Raw genomic sequence first — 13,406 nt, 5'->3', positions numbered from 1 at the left:
TTCAAGCAAAGTGAAAGACATGAAATGAGGCCTAGTCAGTCTGAAATGCTTGTGCTGAATTAACATGTGTTTTTGCTGTGTAGAGAAAACTTGTGATTTAAGTGGCCTTTTTAGCTTTGAAGATAATCATTGAATGTGTTCTTTCTTCCCAGCTCCTTTTCCTTGTAATCTACACTCCCTATTCTGTCTTAAGAGACTTTGGCTTAGTTGCATATTTAGACTATGTATAGTCAGTTTATAACACATCTTCTTATAATGTGTATTAAATTAACCATGCACCAACAGTACACAGGGGCAAAGCATTTGCATGAAAAGCTATCTAAAACATTAGAGCAAGTTGCTATGAGTATCTATTAACTGTGTGTGCTTTGAAAATTTACAGTAGTGCATGCTGACGCTATGTTGTACATTGCACATTTTTGCATGTTGTGCACAAATGAATAGAAAAGCTGCTTTAAACTAATAGCTTTTAGCTAGGTAATCATTAATATAGGGTACTAGTCAGCCGCGGCCCGTGGAGGGAGTTGCGGGGGGGCAGGAAGGCGGGGCGGGGGAGGGGCAGGGTGGAGGGTGATAAACACCGGAATCTGGATGATTGCAGGTAAGTAAACAATTACATTAATAAAACGAATTTCCTTCCGTTCCATTTTGCTTTGCAGGGCACAGAACGAAACTCAGACATACTATTAGATCATAGTGAAAAGTCTTACGTTAGCTCAGGCCGTGCTCCCTCTACTAGCAACACCAGACATATTCAATTGGGACAAGTGCTTAAGAGGCCATAACTGCTTCCAAAAATGACACCAACAACAGAGAATCTTCCACCATCTGCTTTCAAAACACTAAGCAAAAAGCCTCAGACTGTTTTGGAATGTTCAATACTGAGTATTCTGGTTTTAGAAACCTCACCTTTGCTCCTCGGTTTCTCTGGACATTTAATATTAGATAAGGTACCATCTCAGCGATATTTAAACTTTTCTTTTCCGCATCCTGTGATCTCACCCTTCCTGCCACGCCATTCACTGTGCTGAATCTCAATTGAGGATGATATGCGTCTGTCCATCCTCAACTAAGCCCATGTAAGAGGACATGCTTGGTTCTTTTTTTTATATTTTATACAATGTTGATTTGTCTTCTATAAAACAATTGACCACTCAAAAAACATAAGGGTTTGTCCATTTAAATGGACCTCTAGCCCAACCTGTGATTTAAAGCCCCTGGCTCTAATTGTTAAGATGTCAACTTTATGTTTTGCTAGCTCCTGTAATCAGATTGTGTCTGAAGACCATTCACCACCCCTTCTCCCCGCCATAGTTCAGTTAAACAGTCACTAGCAGTTGATGCTTATTCTTGCTTCATCAAGTTTCGTCTGTTACATTTGTAACAGCATTACGTAAAATTGATACAGTAAATCCTTCTTGGATCTTTGGCCACTGCAGGTATGGACCAACTTACCACTTCAGGGCTCAAGAGACAGGCACAATATGACTCACTCTTCTCCATGAACTTACATGGAGATAATGCATATTGGCACATAACAATGCCAGAGACTTTCAAGTGTATTTGTTTATTATTGTTATGAATTCTGGCAACCTTTCACCGCAAGAGTTAGTTTTAAAGGCTTTATAGTAAGCTAGTTTTCATGCAGAATATATTAAACAGAGTAATTACAGAAATCAGTGATTTGATTAGGGAGAACATAGATAGAACATGTAAGTATTATGGAAATTGGCAACATCTTTTATGCGGTCCATTTTTAAGAACACCTACACTCCTAATTCTTAACCATCACTGTTGTACCTCGCTCTCTCAGCTGGGTCATTCTCAAACATTTTGCTTTCACCCCTTGTTGTTTCTGAATTCGTTTTTGATGGCTTGAGGACTCTGTGCATGTTACCACTCACTGCTAGCTAGTGCTAAAGTTCTCTCCAATTCAAACATGGTTCAATTAGCCTATACCTAACTGGCAAATAAAATTTACTCAAAAGTCCCTTGTATATGGTACTACATGTATCCACGGCCTGTAAATAAATGCTGCAAGTGATCCTGCAGCACTCATTGTGCCACCCACTAAAGAAGCACATTAAATCATGTCTCAGGCCTGCCACTGCAAAATTTAGGACAGTTTTAAACTGTAATTTTGACCTAGGAAAATAAACCTTTAGCCTAAACCTTCCATTTTCATAACTATACATCACCCCTAAGGTAGGCCCTAAATGTTCCTAGGGTGGTGTGCATAGCATTTAAAGGTGTAGGACATGTGGTTTTAAGTTTTACATATCCTGACAGTGAACAACTCCTAAAGTTGTTTTTCACTGTTGTCAGGCTATCTCTCCCATAGACTAATTCTGTGTTTCCTTATTACATGTAAGAAGTGCTAACTTTAGAATGCAGATAGATAGAGATGTGGTGTTCACATTAAAATTAATTGAAATTCAAAATCTTTGTTAATGATAAAGTGGAATTTTAATTCACAATCCTAGAAATGCCACCTTTATAAAGTTGGAATTATGTGCCCAAACCTACAAGGCCTTTCTGCCAACAGCAGCAAATCCTTTTCAGCAGGAGAGGAGTGAAATCCTACTCAGGTAACAGCCACAATCCTTGTCAGGGTGAACCACAAAACATCACTAAATTAACCTGTGCTGAACCCTGTGGTTGCTTGGCACAAAAGAAGTCAGGTTAACTTAGAGGCAATTCGTATAATGTTTAACCAGCACACAAACAGCAATAAAGTGAAAACACAAGACAAGAAAATTACCTCACAAGTTTAAAAAAAATGGAGTTAAATGTGATCAAATATTTGACACCAAAATGACAAAAATTCTGGAGATATGCATTTTTAAAGATTTAAGGTAAGAATAGTGCTTAAAAGCACAAAGAGCCACTCACAGTTATCTGGTAATGTGAACCCGGTAGAAATACGCAAGTTCAGGCTAACCTCGATGGAGCATGGGGTGGATACAGGGACCAGGCTAGTCCCGTGGAGGAGTTACCTACTGAGTGAAGAGTTCTGTTTGCAGTAGAAGAGGCAACAAAAAGAAGGTAGACCGTCATAGATGGTCGTCACTGTAGTATGAAAAGCAGGCTGGGCATTGCAGCCTGTCGAGGCTTAGTGCAAGGAGTTGGTGAGGCGCTGTGGACGGTTGTGGACAGTTGATGCTGGGGAAACATCGGTTACATCGCGGTGTTTACACTGCAATACCTTTACAATGCGGGTATTACAATGAAAGACATTAAAATGACTTGCAGTAGATGGCGCTCTAACCTAAGGAATAGTATGATTTACTAATCCAACATCTTCCCTACTGTACGTATACTGGAGTTGGAATAGTAAATCATACTATTCCTAAGTCCAGCGCCCTCCAACGCAAGTCATTGTAACGACTTGCGTTGAAATGCCTGCGTTGTAAAAGTATTGTGCTGTAAACACCGCGATGTAACGTCATATATTCTCGATGCTGTAGCTTTAGATTGATGGTCAGCGCGAGCTGTCATAGCTGCAGTGCATGCTGTCGCATGAAGAACAGGTCTCATTGGAGCTCCGTGTTGGTGGTCGTCACGGGCGGCAGGGTTTTGGCAAGAACAAACCTGTTCATGTTCAGTAGGAGACCAATCTTCAGAGTTTCAATCCATGCAGCAGTGGCCAGAGTCCAGGTATGGGGTCCAAGGCTATAGGAGCCTTCTATCTCTGAGGGACAAGCCAGGAGGCCAGCCAACTAGCCCTGGACCCACTTTGGAGTCCTGGGTTCAACTGATGCAGGTCTAGTCCTTCTCACTCTGGCACGGGGGCATCAGTACAGCACAGCAGAGCAGCAGTCCAGGAGAGTGGCATTACTTTCACTAGTGCTTCTCCCCAGCACCTTTCAGCGCCACCTCATCATATGTTGTTGTTAGGTCTTTCCATTGTGGCGCTGCATTTACATCAAGGAAAAGCTTTTGAGCAGCCCCCTTTGTCAGAAAAAAAGTCAGAATTTGATGGAGCCCCAATTAAGTCTCTCACTACCAGTACCCAGAATATTTTTATGCATCCAGTCTGGGAACAGCCTCATAGATTTGTCGTCAAGCCAGATATGTAGCTTGACTCTTCTGAGATCTGATCAGAGATCTATATTCAGTACCTTCACTTCGCATATGTGTATAAAGCCAAGACATTAGAACATGAAGAGTTCAGAAGGGCCTGTAGTCTGCAACAGTCACTGCCCCACTATACATACTGTCAAGCAGTAATAAATGGAACTCCAAATCTGTTACTCCCCCATTACCTTGGTTTGTGTTGTGTTGATGCATTCCATTTTTGGAATGCATCTGCATCATTGTAGTAATGTTTTCTACATCACAGAGAGAATGTAGGGTGGAGTATTCTTGGATGAGCAGTTGGAGATGCCGCTGCATGATATAATGTGATGCCATGCAGAGTTGGTAATAAAGTGCTACTTGGATTATACTCTTTGCGGTCAGAGTATACTTTACATGCTGGCGACGAGGGACAACTCTGTTGAACCCATGCAAGATATTTGAAGAAGAGAATATAACAAAAACATTTGAAGTAAAGAAGTAAAAGCAAAAAGAGGAAGGAATAAATAAATAAGGTGAACGGTGACTGTGAACTTTATCGATGCATGAGGAACAAATCAAAGTTGAAGAGTGAAAGAATATTTTGAAAGAAAAGGAATTAACTTACTGCGAGGAAACTAGTGCGAGGATTGGTGCGCGAGGCAGAGGCTGTGACGTCTTGACTGGAGTTGAAGAGTCAGCATGAGAGGCACAAGTTGGTAGAAAGCGAGAAAGTACTAACACGCCTCTGGAACACAACGCATACAGGGCCGGACTGGGAACCACAACTGGCCCTGGAAAAGAGCTCGGCCGGCTCCCCCTCCCCACTCGGGGTGGGTTGGAGGTGCCGCCGAGCTCTTTGCCGGGGCCAGTTTTTGGCCGTTTTGGGTCGTTTTTGGTACAGGGTTGATTTTGCAGCTATGCTGCAAAAACGGCCCTGTAACAAAACCAGCCCCCTGGGGCCCAAAACCGGCCTCCACCTGTGCGGTGCACCGGGGGATTGCCCGGAGCCCGCTAAAGCCAGTCCGGCCCTGAACGCATAACGCGGTGAAGTCATACGCAGGCAGCCATTTTAAGGAGGAGAAATTGAATTGGTAATTGAATGTCATGGCAACTGGCAGAAATCGCATCGTGAGCAGAATATTCTGCAGCGGGAGTTGTTGAAGCGTGTTACTTTTAGCGCTTCACTTGATTAAAGACAACGGTGAGTGCGGCATATTCCAAGTGTAACTGCTAAAGTAAACAAGCTTATCGGCGGCATATTTCCTTGGTGAGTGCAACTGCGAGAGATGAAAGAAGCGCGTTAGTAACAACGTTTCAGTTAATTGAGCACAGAGGTGTGTGTGCAACAACAGGAAAACAAGAGGCGCGTACAGATTCGTATTTTGAGGATTATTGATCCTGTGCATGTGGAAAGATAAAAAGGCACATTTGTAATGCATGTTGCATATCCGTGATATGCACACCTGCTGAAAATAAAAACTATTTTTTTGTGTTAAAGGATTAATGAGGAAAGACAATTGTTATTAGCACACAGAAGAGTTTTAGGAGGCACAGCATTTATTTTTGTAAAGTTTATAATTATAAAGGTCAGAGAAGAAAAAAAAATGTGTGCAGCACAAACCTTCGCATTAACACCGCCCATACCTTTTTTACCGGAACCAGGAGAACCACGCATCAAGTGGCTTATTTCATTAATTAGATGGTCACCATAAACAATGATAACATGACACCGGAGATTAAGAAAGGCATATTATTACATTCACTTGGACCGGAAGGCATTAGGCAATATCATCAAATGCAAAAAAAAGAAAGAGGGGATGATGAAGTGGATGTGTATCCAAGCGCATTAGAAGACTTGGAAAAATACTATTCTCCAACTGTTTGTATTGCCATTGATAGATATAAGTTTTTCAGGAGGAAACAAAACCAAAATGAAAAAATTGATGATTATTTGAGTGCGTTAAGAAAGATTGCTGAATGTTGTTGTTTTGGGGCATTAGAGGAAGAATTGATTAGGGATCAAATGATTATGTTAACATATAATAAGAGAGCACAAAGACGATGGGTGATGGCACATTAAATAAAGTACTTGCAGTAGTGAGGAAAGCAGAAGTATCTGTGAGGTGTGCTAAAGTAGCATTAGACGAGGAAAAAGGAAAAGAGAAGGAGGAAGTTTGTGTTTTGAGGAAAGGGGGCAAACCGAATGTTAAAATCTTTGAGAAAGACAAAACTAAAGAAGTTAAAATTGAAAAGAAATATTTTAATCCTGTAAGAAAAGAAGGTCAAGGAAGTTTGGCTTGTTACAGATGTGGAAGCTATAGTCATTTAGCCAATAGCAAACTATGCAGAGCAAGGGATCAAAAATGTGCTGTTTGTGGTTTGATAGGGCACTTCGCAAGGGCCTGTAATAGGAAAGACAAAAAAACGAGAGTTAAGTATGTCACTGAAAAAGATAAGGGTAGTGACACTGAGGAAGAGTCATCACAAGAAGATGACGAGATATTTGTGATTGAAGATACTATTCTTGATGTAAAGAGTAAGGGAAAAAGTAAACCATCATGTGAAGTAGTTGTGGCTGGGGTGAAGGTTGTGTTAGTAGCGGACTCAGGTTCGCCATACACTATTGTAAATATGGATATGTGGAAAGACAAGTTTATAAAAGAAATTGGAGAAGAACTTAATGCTTGTGATGTAAATCCCACGAGTTTTACTGGAGAGAGTATACCTATGGTAGGGTGCAGAGATGTTACATTTGAGTTCAAAGGGAGGAGAGCAGAAGGGAGGATGTATGCTGCGGAATATGGCCCTAGTGTTCTAGGCTGGAAAGACCAAGGAAGTTTGAAAATAATTTTAAATCCTAATAGCAAGGAACAGGTTCTTGTACTTTATGATGATGATGATGATGATCTAAGTAAGAAAATAAGCGAAAATTTTAAGGATGTGTTCTCAGGAAAGATTGGTATGCTCAAGGGATTTAAACATCGAATTAAACTTAAAGAGAAAGCTACACCTGTGAATTTTAAGGTCAGGAATGTTCCTTTTGTGGTGAGAAGTGAATTAGAAAAGGATTTATTGAGGTTGGAAACAGCAGGAGTGATTGAACGGATTGAGTCATCAGAATGGATGTCTCTGATTGTTGTGGCAAGGAAATCGAATGGAAAGATCAGGTTATGTTTGGATTTGAGGGGTGTGAACAAGGAAATTCAAGTGGATAAATATCCTTTATCAAAGATTAATGAGTTATTGTCTAGAACAAAAGGAATGAAGTGGTTTTCTACTGTGGATTTGTCTTCCGAATATCACCAGATACAATTGCATAAAGAAAATAGGAAGATAACATCGTTTATAACTCCATTTGGGTGTTTCCAGTATGTCACATGCGGTTTGGACTAACCTCCGCAGCAGTGGTTTTTCAAAGATTGATGAGCGAGATACTTAAAGATATTCATGGAGTATTTTTTTTCCAGGATGATATTCTTATAACCGGTGAAGATAGAAAAATACATGATAAAAGAGTGGAAGATGTATTTAATGTTTTGAGGAAAAGAGGGTTAACAGCGGAATATGAAAAATTAAAATTTGCTAAAGATAGAGCTGCATATTTAGGACACAATATAGGAAAGGATGGAATTTCTCCGAAGAAGGAATTGGTTGAAGCTCTGAAAGATGCACCTGAACCAAAGAATAAAGAGGAACTTCGTTCATTTCTAGGACTTGCGGAGTATTACTCCAAATTTGTAAGAAATTTTGCAGAAAAATCATATGATTTAAGACAACTACTTAAACAAAGAAGTAAATTTGTGTGGAACAGTGCGTGCAGAGAAAATTTTGAGACCTTGAAAAAGGATATTTGTAACGCTACACCCATCGAAGGATTTGACCCAGAGTTAAGGAGTGTTTTGACAGTTGATGCGAGTGGAAAAGGGTTGGGTGTAGTTTTAACACAATGTGAAGAAGGAAATAAGGAAGTGGTGTTAGGTTTTGCATCAAGGAGTTTAACACCAACAGAAGAATTATATTCTGTTATAGAAAGAGAAACCCTTGGCTGTGTATGGGGAATGGAAGAGTTTTTTTTTGTGGGGAAATGAATTTGATGTAAGCACGGACCACAAACCCTTGGTAAATTTGATAACTACTGGTGGAATGCTAAAAGCGTCAGCTAGGATAGTGAGACTGTCTATGAGATTACAGGATTTTAATTATAGGATAAAGTATGTTCCTGGTGTGCAGAATAAGATTGCAGATTGTTTAAGTAGGATTCCCTTACCCATTAAGGAAGTACCTAAGAGTGTTTGGGATGATTATCAAGTTGCAATAGCTGATGAAGATACTTTGAAATCTATTAATAGGAAAGACTGGATTTCTGAATATGAAAAAAATGATTTGTTAAAGGAAGTGAAAGAAAGAATTCTAAAAAGTTGTGGAGAAAAGAAACCGGATATTGTGGAAGAAAGGAGTTTTTGGAAAGTAAGAAATGAATTGACTGTTGAGGCTGTATTTGTTAACAGAGGAGGAAAGATCGTACCACCTAAGGGATTGAGAAAAATAATTATTGGGTTGTGCCACGAAGGGCATTTTGGAATTGTAAGAACAAAGAAAAGAGTAAAAGGTTCATATTGGTGGCCAGGAATAGACATTGAGGTTGAGAGGATTGTGAGAGGATGTGAAAAATGTGCAGATTCTGATAAAAGCTTAAGAACTTTGAAACCACAGTTAATACCAGTTGAGTGGACGACGCTATGAATTGGCGAAAGGCAATTGAAGCCAGGAATCTTCATTTCCGTCGTGCAACATCGGCACTAACCTCTTTCTCGAGGAAACTGGGGAAACCAGCTCCACCCGAACTCCTGACCATATACTATGCAAAATGCCATAGTGTGGCCACTTACGGAGCTGGTATCTGGGGCCATGGACGTATCGACCAGTTACAGGTCACTGAAAATGCTTTTATAAAATACATCTTAGCCCTCCCTCAAAGTTCCCCGATACTTGCTTCCCACCGAGAGCTTGGCATGGAATACATCAATGACACCGTCCGATGCCAGCCTATCTTATTGTGGCACCGAATTTGGAGCAACCCCGAATGCCACCTAACTCGCTCCCTCATCACTGACTGTTTAGCGCTTACAAACTGGCGGAAAATCCCGTGGCTAACTTATATAAGTAACTTTTTTAAAGATCTCGACCGCGAGTCCTACTTTGAAGAACCTCCCTCAGTGGAAGACATCTCTAGGAAACAGTTAAAGACAATGTGTATGGCCCATCTGAGGGATCTACGTAACCAGGCAGAGATTACTAAACCATTAAACGAAAAAATCTGTGCCCAACAGTCTGAAAAATGCATACAGCCCTATCTGACTTATTTCTTATCTAATTACGAAAAGTTTTTACTAACAAGACTACGCTTCAACATTTTCTTTCGCTTAGTTTCATTTCCGGAAATGCACAACTGGTCGCGCAACTTGATGAAATGTCCCTGCGACGGAATCTCCCCACAATCTACAATCCACGTTGCCCTTTTCTGCAAATATTATGAACTACCAAGGAAAACGTGGATTATCCCGATTCTCCGAACCAGTGGATATAGACAATCTTTTCCAGCATTTCTCCATTTGCAAACTTTAAAAACATCACATGAAGCTAAACTTATAGCGACTTTTCTTAAAGCAGTCTTAACACTACGTCGAAAGGTTTCTAGTCAAACCAGTATCATATAGATCTGTAAAACCTATTTTCCTACCTAAATGTCTCTCCTATTTTTACTCATTTTATCTCATTTATGTGTTCAAATTTTTAATATGTACTTTTAATGATTATTCAAACTGATAATCGAATAAAAGTTGATGAAACTGAAACTGAAACCAGTTGAGTGTCCTGAAATGGTGTGGGATTTGTTGGCAATGGATTTTGTGGGTCCAGTGCAAACTAGGAATGGGGAAAATAAGTATATTATTGTCTTAATAGATTATTTTAGCAAATGGGTCGAACTGGAGGTTGTCGAAAGAGGGGATGCTGACTGTGGTAGCATTTTTAAATGATATTTTCTTAAAAGAAGGTTTACAAAAAAGAATAATAACTGATAATGACACTCATTTTACAGCCCAGAAAGTAGAAGATTTTCTAAAAAGGAATGGTAACTTTCATACTAAAACATCTGTATACCATCCTTCGGGTAATGGTGCCGTGGAACGATGTAATAGTGTTATTAAAGGCACTATTCAAATTGCTTGTGAAAATAAAAAGAATTGGGAGGTTGAAATAAAAAAATGGTAAAGGAAAACATTATTAAAGCACAACAAGTATATAAGAAGAATTATGATACCAAAAATGTAAAAAGAATGGAAGATTTAAATGTTGGCGATTGGGTGAAAATTAGGAAATGTGGAAAGGTAGCTAAAGGGGAAAGTGTATTTTCAAAACCATTAAAGGTAGTCTAATGTTTAAAGAATTCTGCAAGACTAAGTGACAATCGGGTTTAGCATATGAGTCGTATTGCCAAATGTAGAAATCTTGAACAAGCAGAAAAGGGGGATGTTGGGGAAATTAACAAGGACGTTCCAACTGACATATTTGGAAATTGGTTGTGGGAGGATGAGATTGAAGATGGTTTTGTGTCAGAACAAAGAGAGCAACAACAGGATGATATTGACACAGTTCCTGGATTGGAAGAACACACTGGTTCTGAGGGAGCAGAAGAACAGAGTAATACAGAGCCATGAAGGGTAGGAAGAATGGGAAGAGTCCTTCATACTCCTCAGAAGCTCAAGGATTTTGTTTTATCATAATGTATTATATTCGTAGAAAATATATGTTGTATATAGTTGCTTGTTTCGTTTTGTATATAGGAGGGGGATGTGTTGTGTTGATGCATTCCATGTTTGGAATGCATCTGTATCATTGTAGGAATGTTTTCTACATCACGGGGAGAATGTAGGGGGGAGGATTCTTGGATGAGCAGTTGGAGATGCCGCTGCATGATATAATGTGATGCCATGCAGAGTTGTTCATAAAGTACTACTTGGATTATACTCTTTGCGGTCAGAGTGTAGTGTAGGGTTTCAGTGTCAGTTGGAGAGCTATTTCAATAGTCTTTTTGTCATTATCTTGCAGGCCTTCAGGAAGCATAGATATAGAGGAAATATTTGTAGTGAGTAAACCTTTTTCCATCTGGTCTGTCTTGTTCGACTAACTGGTGTGTAAATGGAAAAGTGACTCCTCTCTAGCCTTAGTAAAATATCCTATTTGGTGGAAGCACTGGCATCTCACTCAGGTTTTCTGGACTATCTACAGATGGCGCACAGGGAAAACTGGTTTTCGCACTCTGTGAAAAGGACATCAGGAATGTGAGGGCAGCTTGCTCTTTGCTGTATATCTCATAATTAAAGGAAGACAGAGTGCTGATGTGAACACAATTGTTTTTATCACGATTCAAGTTTTATTTGAATATTAATACTGTCAAAGCTTATATCCACTAAAATTTTGCAGGCACAATGTTTGGATGCCTATTTGTGTTACACCAGGCACAGTGCATAATATTCAGGCACCACTCTGGATGCTGGTATTTTTAAATTACTTTTTAGGTCTGTCTATAGACAATGTTAGTTATCTGGCACAGTCTAAGGTCAGCCCACAAATTAAACAAACCACACATGCATACACACACAGAAAGTGATTTGAGTCAGTCCCTTTCAATCCTTGGCTTATTTGAGAGAGTTCCACTTCAGAAACTAGCTTAAGGGCATACCATCAAGGCAGTGTAAAACAATTATCGCCGCTTTTTTCCCGAAAACGGACGCAAAAGCGGCGATAATTAAGCGGCGATAACTTCCTATCAGCACGGGCATGCTAACGAGTGAATCCATACCTTAGCGCCCATTTCCTTTGCGCCTCACCTCGTATCTCTAATGAGATGCAAGGTAGGCGTTCCCGTCTGTAAGGCAGCGAAAATAATCGCTAACACAGCTACCTCCTATTACCAAGTAAATCGCTAAGCCACCTAGCGACATAAAAAGTAGCGCTAACCGGGTATATCGCCGGTTTCTTACGCCTGCTATTTTTCCTACTTAGCCATATCTATCATGGGAGGTGGATTGTCATGCTGAGTCCACAACTCCCTATCTACAATGTTTTCCCTAACGCGGTTTTATATCTCTGGAATTCCAGCGATATTGCCTCTTTCCGCAGCTATTGCCGAGATTTCTAATCCAGATGCGCGTTGGTAATAGAGCGCTAACCGGCAATAGACGGCGTTAGTAATGTGCATGTTAGACGCGGCCAGAGATAATTATCGCTGCCGCTTGATGATATACCCCCAAGTTAGGTGTCAATTATATTTTGGGACCGTTCACAGTATCTGACAAATATCTACATATTTGCTGGTTACTTTCGGGTTACATTTCGGCAGTGCTTAATTTCTAAAAGGATAAGTGCCGGGCACCCAATTATTTTTAGAAGCTGGCCAGTGGCACTGCTGAATATCAAGGTTGCTAAATGCCAAGGGTGCATATTTCAAGAATCCAACCCATTGCTCTTTCTTCCATCTTCATACACTTTTTGTCCTAATATCTCACTCTTGCAGGTTTTTTTCACCCCTGCTTATTCCCTTTGTCACTGCTTTTCTGACTTTCTATTGCCCTTTCTCTTCCTCTTTCCTTTGCCCATTTTTGACTTTCTCTCTTTTTGTGGGTCAAAATCTGATGAAAAATAAGTCCTAGTCCCCACCTGCATTCACCATCCTATATTTAGCACACCACTTCGGTGAAAGGGCATGTAAGGAACCTATGTAATGGATTGCAATGACTCATCTTGGGAGCCCATGCCCTTGGGCAAAGTTTCACGGCAAACCAACAGGGGCTGCAAAAGTAGTGTCACCAGAGTGTATCCCATAACACTCCCTGCAGACCTCTGTAAATGATACCCCAGTAGTCATCATGGAACCTTCGACAGCATGTTTCCTCCTTTAATGGGCCTGTTACAGGGGACATATTCCACCTGGGGTAATACTGCCCCCCCTTGAGCCAGAAGCAGGGGATTTTAACCAGAATGGGAATACCGTTTAATGTGTAATTTGCCTCTAAGTGATCTCAACATTGCTATTGTGCCTATCATTAGCTATTTCTTTTCTTTATCCATCTATATCTTAATTCTGTAGCTTCAACTACATGACCTTTTTGTGCCCTTCACACTACACTCAATACCTGCTTCTACCATAGTTTATATTATTCACCTCCTCCTGTCCCCGCACTCCTGTCTTCTTTTCTATTGTCATTTTTTGCTCTACATTGATTTAGTATGACCAGCTGCTTCCAATTTTCCATATGGTTTGTCAATTGTTGACTTTTATTGAT

Source organism: Lissotriton helveticus, chromosome 4_1 (assembly GCF_964261635.1).
Source record: "Lissotriton helveticus chromosome 4_1, aLisHel1.1, whole genome shotgun sequence".
NCBI classification, from domain to species: Eukaryota; Metazoa; Chordata; class Amphibia; order Caudata; family Salamandridae; genus Lissotriton; species Lissotriton helveticus.
This window is presented reverse-complemented; position numbering follows the sequence as displayed.